General features: G+C 38.5%; 1 pseudogene; it reads left to right on the top strand.

Annotated features, from left to right (window-relative positions):
• The first annotated feature begins 1,846 nt into the window (after positions 1–1,846).
• LOC131163580 (glycosyltransferase-like KOBITO 1) overlaps positions 1,847–15,094 on the top strand; it is a 47,476-nt pseudogene continuing 34,228 nt past the window's right edge.

Raw genomic sequence — 15,094 nt, forward strand, 5'->3', positions numbered from 1 at the left:
ACTGATCTGAATAAACTGTAAATACTAAGTATTTGAGATATCTGCATAACTGAATAACTGAAATATCTGATTAACTGTAATAACTGAATGTTATGGTTCTGAGTTTTGTATATCGTAGTATTCTGAAAATGCTGTAAAATACAAGTTTCTATACGTATATTGTAAATCATGGTATTTTGAAAATTATATAAACCCTGTGCTAATCTAATTTTAAACTTATGTCACACAACTAAATATCATTATTATCAGGCTCTAAAATCTGTATATATGGTATGAATAATAATTTGCTAAAAACATACCATTTGTATTGAATCATAATAGAACTGCCTAGCATAGCATATTTCCCTTACCTGATTCTTGCTAAGATCCCTCACTATGACATGTCCTACACCTGTAGGGTTCCCCACTCAACACCCTGAAAACAACATTTACCAGAACAAAACATCACTATTACTTTGACTACTACATTTCCTACAACTGCTGAAAAGTCAAATATTAAATAAAAGACCTTATCCTGAATTTGGGATGAAATTCAACTTTGTCCCACCAACGATCCGCTCCGAAAGATTTGGAGAGAACTTTCCCAAGAGCGTCGTGGTGGCCTCAAATTGTCGATTTAGCGACCAACAGGGCCGAAATCGGAAAGAGAGAAGGGAGGAACCATAGAGGAGAGAGAGAGAGAGAGAGAGAGAGAGAGAGAGAGAGAGAGAGAGAGAGAGAGAGAGAGAGAGAGAGAGAGAGAGAACTTTTTTGAATTTTCAGCCTAAAAATATGAAATTTATGACTATTTATATAATGGGCTTCATCGATGAGCCACATCATCTCGTCGACAAGGTCAAGAAGGAGGTTTGTTGACGAATGCCTACTCCTCGTCGACGAAATTTAATACTTGGAAAAACAGCCCCTCGGTATCTTCTCGTCGACGAGATCCTTATGTACTCTCGTCGACGAATCCCCTATGTTTGTCAACGAGGCTTTAATTAATTTCCTTGGGTTATTACACCCTAAGTAGTCAGGGTGAGTATTTTGTACTAGGGAGGTTTGATTCCCCTAGAGTTCTGTGGTTGACTTGTATTTATGAATGGTAGTACTCTGGTATGTGCATTCGTTGTGGTATGTATGTATATATATTTGAATTGACTTCTGCTGTTAGGGTTGTGTATGAATATGATTGTATACTTAGTACCCACTTTCGGATTAGGTTATGTATTATAGTATCAGTAGTTGACGTGGCCGATATGTGGTGTATGTATTATTTATATGGAAAAAAAAGGTATGAGAAATTGGGACGTCACAAGAAGCCTCATTGTCCCAATACCCTATATTTTATAGGACTTATTGTTACCTAAGATAACATGATCCCCTTCTAAACATGTAAAAGATTCAAACTAGTTTTTAAATGGACACATATGGAAGGAACATCCTGAATCTAATATTCATTCTTTTCCAGAATCTTTCTCAGAGATGTTCAACACTTTTGTACTATCATATCAATCTAAAACTACAACTGCCATACCCTTTGGTTCAGAGGTGGTGGCATTGACAACTTTTTTCCTTTCAGGGTAGTCCCTCTTAAAGTGCCCTTCCATGTGACAAGCAAAAAACTTGAGTGCTTTGATTTTAGACTTTGATCTAGACCTCTTACCTTTTCATTTCTTGTTCCTCTTTTTAGACCTACTTCTCACATTTAACCATTCCCCTCTCTGTTTTTTATTAAAAAATATTTTTCTTTGTGGTGGCATGATGCACCTATACATTTGAAACAAGTGTCTTTCTCAATTTGCCAATTTTGCCCCTTCAAATTTGAATTCACCATTCTAACTCACTCAGCTCAGAGAGTCCCAAGCGCGCGCTTCTCTCTCACTCATGGCCGGGGCCTCCACCTCTCTCCGCCCCCAACCACCATTCTCCGTCCACCATCACCCCTTACCCGCGAAGCTCCTCCTCCTCCTCACCGTGTTACCCCTCTCCCTTGCAGCCTTAGCCTTCGTCCTCCAGTGGCGCGGCTGCGTCAACGATCCCGATTCCGAAGAGTGACATCTCTCCTTCCACAACCGCCACTGCTGCTACCGGCTGCTCCTCGTCCTCCGACTGCGTTCTCTTCCCCAGCAGGGTGTCGCCCTCTTTTCCTTACTATCGAGATTGGAAGTTCAATTACGAGTCTGATCTCAAGCTCAAGCCCAAGGTCCGATTCTTTTCAAAATTACAATTTGGTGACCACTCGTAGTCAAATTCCCGTAACTGCTGTCGATCTGTGTGTGTTTTTTTTTATTGGTTGTTTTAGTTTTATTTTTTGTGGGCAATGCTTGATTTTGGCGGGACCGAGGGTCAGGGTCCATGCAAAATGGGAAAAATGAGAACTACACAAAACACTCGAAAACAAGTTTTTATTAATGTTTCTGAATGAAAATGATGTGTTTTTTGATCTCCAAATGCTGCTTTGAATTTTAATGCGTGCTGATTGAAAAATGTTCTTGCCCTTTTTTTGTTTTTTATTTTTTTGAAAATTAACTTTATTTAAGAAAATTATTAACCTATTTTGGTAACCGATCAATATGCCGAGCATCTGGTGCAAGAAAAATTGTATATATTGTTAATGAATATATCATATAACACTTGTCCCACATTGGGTTGATAAACAAACTTTTCCCTTAGAATTGACTATAAATAGGATATCCCTCTTATATACAAATTACATCATTCAATACAATTCTCTTCTCTTGTCTCACTCTCTCTCTCTCTCTCTCCCTCTCTCTCTCTCTTTCTCTCTCAATATGGTATCAGAGCCACTATTTTTTTGGTGGTCCTTGACCTATCAAGAGTGGAGTATGTTTTGTGATTGCCACTACAAGTGGATCTTTCACATCAGAAATACTTCTTGTGCAGCCTTGGTATATCAAGAGTTGAGTATGCTTTGTTATTGCAACTATTATTAGTTGATCATTCACATTAGAAAAACTTCTTATATATCCTCTCCATACTTGTTCGGCTGCCTCTAGCCGCCGCCTTCGGCTGCCGCCACCGTTTCCGACCGCTCGTCTCAAGTCATCGCTCGTCTTCGGTCACCGCCTCCGACTGCCCGTCTCTGATCACTGCTCGTCTCCGATCACCACCTCCGATCGATTGTCTCCAGTCATCACTCTTGACTGCCCGTCTTCGGTCACCGCCTCCGATCGTAGGCTCCGCAGCTGCTCGTTTCCAAATAGCTAACTATTGTCGTGTATAGGTGTAGTGATATATTGTGTTAATTACATGTCTAAGGAAAATTCTGTCTAAGAAAGTGAGACTTAAGCGGTACATTGTGACCCCCCACTTCCTTGGGAATTTACCTGGTGTAATTTTGCACAATCATTCTCTATTCACCTGTGCAATAGTAAACTATGGAGCATCTTGAGGCTTCAAAACCCATTGCCATCATTATGGAAGGCCCTAATTACATTGTATGGGCTCAGGCTATGTCCAGCTTTCTCAAAGGAAGAAAGCTTTGGCGATATGTCACTGGCGATATCATCGAACCAGAGAAAATTGATGGTGAAGCCACCAGCAAATACATAGACCGTCTTGAGGAGTGGGATAGCAAAAGCCAACGGATCATCACTCGAATTTGCAACACGTGCATACACTCCCTGAGTCTCCAGTTTGGGAGATTCAAAACTGCCAAATCACTTTGGGATTTTCTGGAGAAACGTTACACCACCGCTGATTTGTCTCATCAATATCAACTTTTGGGCACCCTACACCGCATGCAACACCAAGCTGGGCAATCCATCAATAATTTCCTATTCGAGATGCACTATGTTTGGGATCAACTTGCTTCCTCAGAACTAGAATTTACAGATGCATCTAATGCTAAATGATTTTCCAACTATCGGGATCGTCAGCACTTGGTTCTTTTTCTAATGGCTCTCACTAATGACTTCGAGCATGTCCGTGCATCTCTCCTTCATTGCAGTCCCTTACTTGCGTTGGATCAAGCTGTCACTGAACTTCTCTCGGAGGAAACTCGCCTTGCCTATCGCAAGACAGCCCCCACAGATGTTGTCTTCGCCACTCCCAGGGGACCTCACTCAAACAACAAAGGGCCTCCATCTGGATCTTCAAAGAAATCCTACTGCAATTATTGCAGAAAATCGGGACACATTCTCTTGGAATATCCGGTTCGAGTTTGCCATTTTTGTCAGAAACAAGTCCTTGGTCATCTTCAACGTGATTGTTTCCAAAACCCCAACAGGCATTCCCAGCAATACCCATATACCCGTCTCGTGGTACTCCTTCTAGATCCGCCGCCAATACTGCTGAATGTCATCCTCCACTACTTCCATTGAAACGCTTTTTGCTTCTGACATAGAGCAAATTGTCCAACAAGTCCTTGCTCATTCTGGTAATCCATCCTCAAAAGCTATGTCAGTCACATATGGTAATTCATCTTGGTTCTTTGACTCTGCATGTTGTAATCACATGACACCTGATTCCACCCATTTTTTCCACCAAACGTCTTGCTGGCCATACTCCAGCCATTCACACTGTTGATGGTTCTCCTATGAACATGAGCCATATTGGAAAAATTTCAACAATAAACACTTCTCTTCTTGATACTTATGGTATTCCTTAACTCACTCTCAATCTTGTATCTGTTGATCAATTATGTGATTTCGGTCTAACAGTTATTTTTTCCGCTTCTGGTTGTTGCGTGCAGGTCCATAGACAGGACAAACTCTTGGGATAGGTTATAAGGTTGGACAACTCTTTGAGCTCATTAATCTTCACATTCCGTCTCATTTCTCCTCATCAGTTCAGATGGTAGCTTTAGTATCGTCCACACTATTCATCAGTCTTTGGCATTCTCGCCTTGGTCATGTGTCTGTTGGTCGCCTCCAAACTTTAGTGTCTAGTGGAAATTTGGGACTTGTTAATAAAGAACAATTTGATCGTCTTCCTTGTCAACTTGCAAAACAATCGGCATTGCCATTTTACAAAAGTGACTCCTTTTCTTCTGCACCATTTGACTTAATTCACTTTGATGTTTGGGGCCCATCTTCCACTGCTACTATGGGAGGCTCTCGATATTTTGTCATTTTTATTGATGATTACTCCCGTTACACCTGGATATTTCTTATGCGTAACAGATATGAATTACCCCAGTTATACATTGATTTTGTTACCATGGTCAAAACACAATTTTCTTGCAATATCAAAGTATTTCGTGCTGACAATGTGGCTGAATATACAGATTCTTGAGTCCTTAATTTTCTTCGCCAACATGGCTCTCTTTCTCAGCGTTAATGTCCCTACACCTCTCAACAAAATGGGCGTGCTAAGCGCAAACACCGAGACATTCTTAATATCGTTCGTGCTCTTCTCATATCTGGTTCATGTCCTGAACGTTTTTGGGGTGAAGCTGCTCTTACAGCTGTTTACACCAAGAACCGTGTGCCTTCTCCTATCATTGGGAATCAATCACCCTTTGAACGTCTCTATGGTCACCCTCCAGACTATAACGCTCTTAAGGTATTTGGTTGTGCATGTTTTGTTCTCCTTCAGCCCCATGAGCGTACCAAATTGGAACCTAGATCCCGCTTATGTTGTTTCTTGGGATACGACGTTGAACACAAAGGCTACAGATGTTGGGATCCTCACTCCAAACGTCTCAGAGTGTCATGTCATGTTGTTTTCTGGGAACACAAGATATTTACTTCCATATCCAAATTTCAACTATCACACGATAACACCTCGTACCTCTTCACCGATCTCTCCACAGATCTTTTTCCCGATACTTTTGAGACAAGCTCTTCATCTGAGTCAATTTCCCCAGCAACAGATCCACCTAACATGTCTTCAGATACTCCACCTGAGTCATCCGCCTTGCCTACTTTTGAGCAACTTGTCTCTACTGATGGATCCGCACCAATAGCTCTTGATCTCCCTCCTCGACGAAGTGACCTGGTAAAACTCCTTTTGTTCATCTTTGTGACTTTGTTTTGTCCACTACTTTTACTTAGCATGAACCTTAGTCTTATCGTGAAGCTAGTTCTAACCCTCTTTGGCAGAAAGCAATGGATGAGGAACTATAGGCACTCGAAAACACTCACACTTGGGATCTCGTGGACCTGCCAACTAGCAAACATGCTCTGGGATGCAAGTGGGTTTACAAAATCAAAACTCACTCTGATGGATCCATTGAGCGGTAGAAAGCTCGCTTGGTAGCAAAAGGGTTTACCCAGGAGTATAGGATCAACTATGAGGAGACCTTTGCTCCGGTTGCTCGTCTAACTTCCGTTCAAAGCTTAATTGTAGTTGCCGCTATTCGTCGTTGGGGTCTATTTCATATGGATGTGAAGAATGCCTTTCTTCATGGTGAACTTACTAAAGAAGTGTATATGTGTCCTCCTCTTGGTTCTTATCATCTTCCACATCAAGTCTGCAAACTTCGTCGGGCTGTATATGGTCTCAAGCAAGCTCCTTGGGCTTGGTTTGCCAAGTTTAGTACCATTGTTGGAGATTTTGGATTCACTTCTAGCCCGCATGATTTTGCCCTTTTCATCCGCAAATCAAACCAGGGGACTATACGTCTTCTCCTCTATGTCGATGATATGATCATCATTGGAGATGACGCATCCGGAATTTCGGCTCTCAAGACCCATCTCAGCCAACATGTCGAGATGAAAGATCTTGGGAAACTTAGTCACTTTTTGGGACTTGAGATCACTTTCTCAAACCAAGTATGCTTCAGATCTTCTTACTCGAGCAGGACTCACAGATAATAAGACATGCACCACTCCTCTTGAGCTCAACTCAAAACTCACTCCTATGGATGGTACACCTTTAGATGACCCCACCCTATTTCGCCAGTTGGTTGGGAGTCTTGTTTATCTTACAGTAATTCGCCCGGACATCTCTCATGCCGTCCACATTGTCAGTCAATTTCTCTCTGCTCCTTGCACACCCCATTATGCTGCAGTACTTCACATTCTTAGGTACATCAAGGGGACCCTATTTCATGGTCTCCATTTCTTTGCCCACTCTTCACTTGAGCTTCATGCCTACTCAGATGTAGATTGGGTAGGTGACCCCACTGATCGTAGATCCACCACTGGTTATTTCATCCTCCTTGGCGACTCTCTTATTTCTTGGCGCAACAAGAAGCAAATAGTTGTCGCCCGTTCAAGCACAGATGCTGAGTATCGTGCTCTTGCTGATACAACTCAGGAACTTCTTTGGCTTCGTTGGTTACTTGAAGACATGGGTGTCACTCATTCTACTGCTACTATTATTAGTTGCGATAATCAAAGTGCTATCCATATTGCTCACAATGATATATTCCATGAATGCACAAAACACATTGAGATTGATTGTCATTTTGTACATCATCATCTCACCCGTGGCAACATTGGATTATTATCAGTTTCTTCTATTAATCAAGCTGCAGATATCTTCACTAAGACGCATCCTCCTAGACGCCTTCAGAATTTAGTTTCCAAACTCAAATTGGTCTCCATTTTGCCACCTTGATTTTGAGGGGGGCTGTTAATGTATATAACATATAACACTTGTCCCACATTGGGATGATAAACAAACTTTTCCCTTAGAATAGACTATAAATAGGATACCCCTCTTGTATACAAATTACACCATTCAATACAATTCTCTTCTCTTGTATTGACTCACTCTCTCTCTCTTTCTCTCTCAATATATATTAAAGAGAAAAAAAAAAAGAGGAAGAACACCTTGCCCCATGGGATTAAACCAGGATAGGAGGATAGTGAAAAGCACTTGGGACCCAAGCATTTGGGTCTGTCAACACATTTTATAAGTCTTTTTTGCTCACGTATTTTTTCTTCATGCTGTTTTCTTTAAGGAGGAGGATCAGAGGATCCCTTTGTTCTGGATCTTTTTTATGGTGTAAGGATGAAAAAAGGGGGTCCGGGGGTGAGGTTTGGGTTTGTACACGAGTATTTTCCTAGAAATTATATATGTCAACCTTACAACTTGCATTTGTTATGATTCTCTTACAACTATATTATCAATGTGCAGATCTGCATAACCAACTAGTACATCAGTTGGTTTAGATCAGATTCTACCATGGGCGTTCTATCATAAAGTTATTGGGGTTACGACCTTTTTACTTTTTGTGGAAGGGAAGGCTGCATCTCCTAGCGTATCCAAAGTCCTGGAATCCATTCCCGTGAGTTTTTGCTCTGTCCACCTTGCTTTTGTGTGTCAAAGAGAAGCTTTTTAATAATTATTTTGGTTCTTTTTACTATTAAATGCAGTTGTCACATTTTTTTTTTTTTTAAATTGACACATTCTGTTTGTCTAATTTAATTGTTGATGGGGTTTCCATTTCTTTTGGAGGGGGTAGAAGTGATATACAGAACCAGAGAGCTAGAGGAGCTGCAGGCTAAAAGGTTAGTGGATTTTGCCAAGTTGATGGTTGGTTGGAGTTTGATGCTTTTTAAAGTACTCCTTTTTGTTTCTATGTTCTTTCCGCTAGAAATATAATCTAGTAAGTTTAGCCGACTTTAGATTAGAAAGAGAAATGCATATAAATCATTCTCTATGCATTATATTATATCCCCTCATTTTCATTATATGTGTATATTTGTCATTAACTATTATAGAACTCTTATATTTTTCAAGTTAGTTTTCTAGATGATTAGAAAAATGCTATTTGTTAAATATTCGACACAAGCAACTTTGCTAAACTTAAGCATATTATAGTTTTTTTTACTCCTGGTTTTACTGAGATATTTTAGTTTATTTACTAATTATTTATTATTTTTGTTTTTTCTGCGTACCATTAGCCGGATATGGAATGAAACATGGCTGTCAAATTTCTTTTACAAGCCTTGCAATTATAAACTATTTGTGAAGCAATCACTTAACATGGAAATGGCTATTATCATGGCTAGGGTATTTAAGATTCTTTTATTGTGCATTAACTTAATTCCGCATAATTCTTATTTGTTAATAAATAAGTTTTTCCCTGATCCTTATTGAGGGATTCTCTTGTGCATTAAAATGTTAGGATGCTGGTGTAGATTGGATAATTCATCTCGACACTGATGAGTTGGTACACCCAGCAGGAGCTCAGGAGTATTCTTTGTGGCATTTGTTGCTTGATGTGCCTGAGAATATGGATATGGTTGTCTTTCCAAAATACGTGATTGACACCTCAATTTTTTCAAAAAATTATTATCAACATAATGGTAATATTGATAATTCGCAGTGTTTTAAAAGGCGAAGGCGTAAGGCGAGGCGTAAGCCTTTTGGGACTTTATTTTTTAAAATAATTAATAAAGGAAAATTTTTATACATGGTATAAAAATGAGAAAAATGTTAGAATAATGGAGAAACAAATAAGAACATAATTCTTAAGTATCATATGGGCCAATTTTAGCTAACAAACTCAAACAATGCATGTTAAAAATAAGCCATAAGTTTACAAAAAAATGAGAAAAAGCCAAATTACAGCATCACAATGTCTCATCATCCAAGATTCTAATTTCTAAGAATCTAAATCTTAATCAACAAAGTTCAGATGGAACTATCTAGATCTTCATCAAAGTCCCCGTCTTCATCAAAATCATCTATAATAGGAGTTCTTCCACTAATAAATTCCTCTCCCACTTCAACATCATCGCCTTCCTCAATTGTGCCCAATGTTGGCCCCTCTTGCCTTTGTCGTGAGTGCCTACATATTCAATAAAGCTATAGGTTAGGAGTTAGGAGAAATGGAGAATTATAAATTAGTAATCACTAATCTTCCTTTTTCTAGGAAGATTAGAATGCGAGCTACCAGAAGCTTGTGTTGCTTGAGCATCATCTCCTTCAAGAGTACCACGGGCAAAGCTGTAATAGCATCAACATCTAGGAGATTTTCATCATCAACCCCAGAAGTATCTTTTGGGAGGATATGTTCTTCCTTCTTTGTGATCCATTCATCATCTGAAGCTACTTCTGACACCAATATTGGATCATAATTTTGTCTTCTTCTTATAGCTCTCTTCCTCAGTTTGGTGTTGTACTTGACGTAAACTAGAGCATTCAATCTATTCCTCTTTTTCGTATGAATCTACAATTGAGTTTAAGCCATTTAAATTTTTAGATATTAGAAGATATTTTCGTATTTGAGTGAAACCATAATAACATGACATTTGTAAGAAATAAGAACTAAGAACCTGCTCAAATGTGCTCCAATTCCCCTCACATCCACTAGCACTACATGTCAGGCTAAGAATAAGAATAACAAAATTCATCAATTCTAGGGTCTTTGTCCCAAAACGCTTCCACCAATCAGCTACAAAAGAAAAAAAAACATGTTTAAGTTCCAAGTTATAAGAAAAAACAAGGATAGAGTACCACTAATTAACAAATTTTTATTGAAATATTATTTTTACCTGGGCTTCTCAACATTCTGGAGTACAGCCACTCGAGACCCAAAATCCCCTCGTGCATTATCAAACAAATCCAATTGGATGTCTGCAGCTAGCCTCTCCTCATATGACAACATTCTATCCATGCATTCAAATAGTCCTTGCTTCACTTCTTCACAATCAGAGAAGTTGTCCTTATAACGCAATTGGGTATTTAAATAATATCTTGCAGCATGTAAAGTGCGATGAAGTTGTGGAGTCCATCTATCATCTAATTTGTTCCAAATGGGTCCATACTTTTTTTTCATTTCTAGAAAAAATTGCAGTAATTTTTTCCTTCGCCGAATCCATCATCTCATAGAGACACCCCATAGCTGGTCTTTCCTCAGAATCAACTTCCCTTAGAACACACACAAGAGGGACAACACTCTTAATAACATATGCCACGTGAGGCCAAAAATATTGGTCAAATAAAACTATGGAGCGACTCCTTATTCCTTCATGCATTTTTGCATATGTAGAAGTGCACCACATCTCCAAAGAGAACATAGATTGAAGGCCTCGCTTTTGTTTGTAAATGCTCTAAAGTGTCAAAAATGCAGTAGCAAAGCGTGTCATTGCAGGGCGGATGAGTTCTTTGTTGTTGGTGAAATGCTTCCTCATCATTGCAAGTACATAGGAATGATCTTAAATAAATTTCACAACTTGCTTAGCCTTTAGGTTTGTGCTTGCATGGATCTTCAATTTTGCTATATCCTCCAACATGAGATCCAAACAATGTGCAGCACATGGAGTCCAATAGAGCTTCTCCTTCTTTTCCGTAAGCTTTTTTCCACCATTTATCATATTCTTCGCATTATTAGTTATCACCTCCACAACATTCTCCTCACCAACTTCCTCAACCACCTCATCCATATACTTAAGCATCAATTCACCATTTTTTATAGAATCAGAAACATCAAGAATACCTCGTTTTTTGGATTTTAATAAAAGTAATGTTGTATTTATTTTTTTCTGGTTCAGGATTGTAGCATTGAACGAGATGATATCAAGGAACCTTTTAGGGAGGTAAGATTTCTCCTGTCTGTCCCCATGATTCTAACTTCCTAATTCAGTAGATTTGTGTTGAGTTCTGCATCATTTGGGACCCCTACAAAGTTATTATGAGAAAATAATGCATTTATTTGAATAGATGTAAAAGATATAGATTTTCTCCCTCATTGGCATGATAAAGTTTGTGATGATAGAACAGTAGAAAATGTGAGCATGAATTTATAGTCAACATGCTGCTGAAGCAACATTAATGTTGCCTCCATGAGTTGATTTGCATGTATGCATATCTGATTTCTTGATCTATGATGACATTTTTATTTGCTTGAAATATTAAACCAGTGGTTTGTTTTTGTTGTTATATTCTCCAATTTATTTGAGTTGGTTTAGAAGTACAAAATTCTTCATCAGTATAGCCAAATTCCAAGAACTCAAAATAAGGTTCATTTGCTGTCTACAACTTAAGCCTTATTTATTTTTGAACATGTTAACTATGGAAAGATTTAAAAAATTATAATCCTCTTTTATCTGGCCTACTAAGATCAGGTTTGGATGTTCTTATTTATTGTCTCATTCTTGCCATGGTTGCATTAGATCCAACCCTTCCTTTTTCTGCATGATGCAAATTACAATCAGTTGAGATTGGACAACGAAGGTATTTGTGTGGGAGGATTATGCATCCTTTAAAAGAGAGACTTTGATAGAGAAGAATTGCTGGATATTAAAGCATATGAAAACAGAAACAACAACAACAACAAAACCAAGCCTTAGTCCCACTAGGTGGGGTCGGCTATATGAAAACAGGAACAAAAAGAAAAAAAACGAAGCAGCAAAATTTTATCAGATTGTATATGATCTTAAGATGCTTCTCCATGGTTGATGCATCAGATCATATTGGATATTTCAATTATATTTCTAATGACATGTGGGGTGGGAGGGAGATTAGGGTCTCAATCATTTTTTTAATCATCCAGACTGCTTGTTCAATTATAAACCCTTGTATTTATGACAAATTAACTGCAATTGTTAAGGAGATTTATCTAAGATAACTAAATTTAACAACTAAATGAGTAAATTTCCTAAAACATCCCATTTGAAGTACAACCCGAATTTTTACAATTTTTGATAGGTTGTCCTTTATTGATATGGCCATCGGGAGAGTGGAATTTTGAATTGACAATTTATTAGATGGCAGCTTGATGCTCACAATGAATTGCTTTTGAAAAATTTTTCAATAGAAAAGAAATATTATAAGAACAAGAGAGGTACAAAGTGGAGGATAAGGTATTCTTCTAAAGGAACAAAACAGAAAAATGAAAAAAGAAAAGGAAAACAGAAAAAAGTAGAAGATGTCATGATGTAGAATCAAGGTGGTGGGGTTCGGGGGGTGGGGATAGAGGATGGAAGTAGGAGATATCTTAATTTCCAAATTCAAATTCACAAACCAACTGTTTTCCAGTACAATTGCATTCTAATTATAGGAAATACTAAAAACAAGGAAATTACAAACAAGCCCTTAGGAAGCTCTTATTTACAAACAGCCCCCCACCCCCCGTAAAGCCTACGTACTCTTTGACACATTTGGGTTTACAAACCAATGGCCTTGTTCCAACTCTTTGGATTTGAGCACCCTAATGGGGTGCAATCAATTTCCTCCTACCAAAAAAACTTGATTCCTTTGAGATGGGGAAAGCATTGAGGACTCAAAATAGTCCATCAGGACCATCACCATGAGAGGAATCATCATCTTGTTATAAGGAAAGAGCTGGCGGTGCATCTTGTCAACAGATTGGAATTTTCAACTGTCATGCTTAATGGACCAATCTTGAAGTTAAGAAAGCAACAATCATGGACCTTCAAGTTGGTTTTTTCCACCCAAGAGAATCTTTATGTCTAAGGGTATGGCTTGACCTTCAAACCCAACTTCTTCATTGCTTCTAAAGAAACAACGTTTGTACAATTTTAGTCAAAATACAAAGTCATTTTTGATAAATTGTTTGAGTTTGAAAAATGCTGGCTTTTTTTCAAAATGTTGTTTGAGTTTCAAAATGTTGGCATTCTTCATTTCCTTCAACTTATGGTATGAGAGTGCAGGTCGAAATACTAGATAATCTCCCTCGTTTTCATCTTCATATAAGTCATTTGGGATTTTTGTCTTAGCTTCTAATCTCGAACTGAAGGGTCCATGACTCCATGTAGCTTTGGAAGGCTTATAGTGCATATCCTCATCCATCTGAGTGGAAACCTAAACTACGTCTCCAACTATAAATTAAGAAGACATGGAGCAAGATACAAATTTACTAATTTTCAAAATATTATTTTTTATGCCTACGTGTACTAATTTTTTTTTCTAGTATTTTGGAGATAATCTAGTGTATCCTTGTGAAATTGTTAATTCAATGTGTAAAAAAAAAAAAAACAGAAGTCCTTGTATCCAAAAAATGATATGATTGTATGTATTATATACACGAAATGCACGTATTACAATAAAAAATAAAAAAACTACATCCATTAAAGGACAAATTGCTTAAAAGCATAAAACAAATGGTGGGGCTCAGTCTTGGTTTTGTGCATCTAGGGGTCTACGATAGGGAGATCCTTTCTCTCTCTCTCTCTTTACTATTGTGGTTTGAGTAGGGTAATTGAGAGAGGTATAGATAGAGGGTTGGTGGATACTGGAGGGGATTAAGGTAGGTTATGAGGATTGCATCATTTCACATCTTCAGTTCACAAATGATACTATTCTCTTCCTATCAAAAAACAGGGGCTGCTTCTTTAATTTGTTGACTATCTTACAGATGTTTGAGAAGTGTGGGCTGCTTCTTTTATTTGTTGACTATCCTACAGATGTTTGAGAAGCGTCCCAATTAGTTAGGCTTTCTCTAATAGTGCTGGTGGGTCTTGGTATTAATGTGGGTACTTTTGTTAGGCTTGCTGGTTGTGCTGTTTTGACTTGACCAATTAGTTATTCAGGTGTCCCCACAGGTGGTCAATGCTGACTCATTTTGGGACCCGTTTTTGAGAGAGTGGCTAGGAGGCTAGATGGGTGGAAGGGGGTGTTCTTCACTTTAGGGGGTTGTATTACCCTTATCCACACTTGTCTATCTTCCATCCCTTTGTATTACCTTTCTCTGTTTAGAATTCCTGTTAGTTAGGCCTGGGGGCTCGCGAAATTAATGAGGGATTTCTTATGATCAAGAGGGGAAGAAGGAATTAGAGACCATCTTGTAGGTTGGGAGATTGTGTGTAGGCCTAGAAGGGAGGGAGACTCGGGTCTTGGTAACCTGGTGTCCAATTCTCTTTGGCATAGGGTAACTTGCAGAGTTGCGGTACAAATGGTTGGAACACTAAAGTGGGAATTAATATTGCTTATTTGAGTCCGTAGAAGTTTGTATCTCAGATTTTTTGCGATCATTTCCTTCCTAAATTAAAGTTATGTAGTGGGTAATGGGGAGCGATTTGCTTTTGGGACAGCTGATGGGGAGATGCCTTTGGCTACTACATTCTTGTCTATTTCAAATATCTAATCTTCATGAAATCCCTATTTTTGCTTTTCTTATTTTCTTGTTTTGCAAGAAGATTGGCATTCTTGGAACTTCCATTTTGGGAGAAACCTTAATGAAAGAGAGATTAATGAGTTGGTTCTCTTGATCAGATTGCTTGACTCTTTT

This window comes from Malania oleifera, chromosome 9, assembly GCF_029873635.1.
Source record: "Malania oleifera isolate guangnan ecotype guangnan chromosome 9, ASM2987363v1, whole genome shotgun sequence".
Taxonomy (NCBI): domain Eukaryota; kingdom Viridiplantae; phylum Streptophyta; class Magnoliopsida; order Santalales; family Ximeniaceae; genus Malania; species Malania oleifera.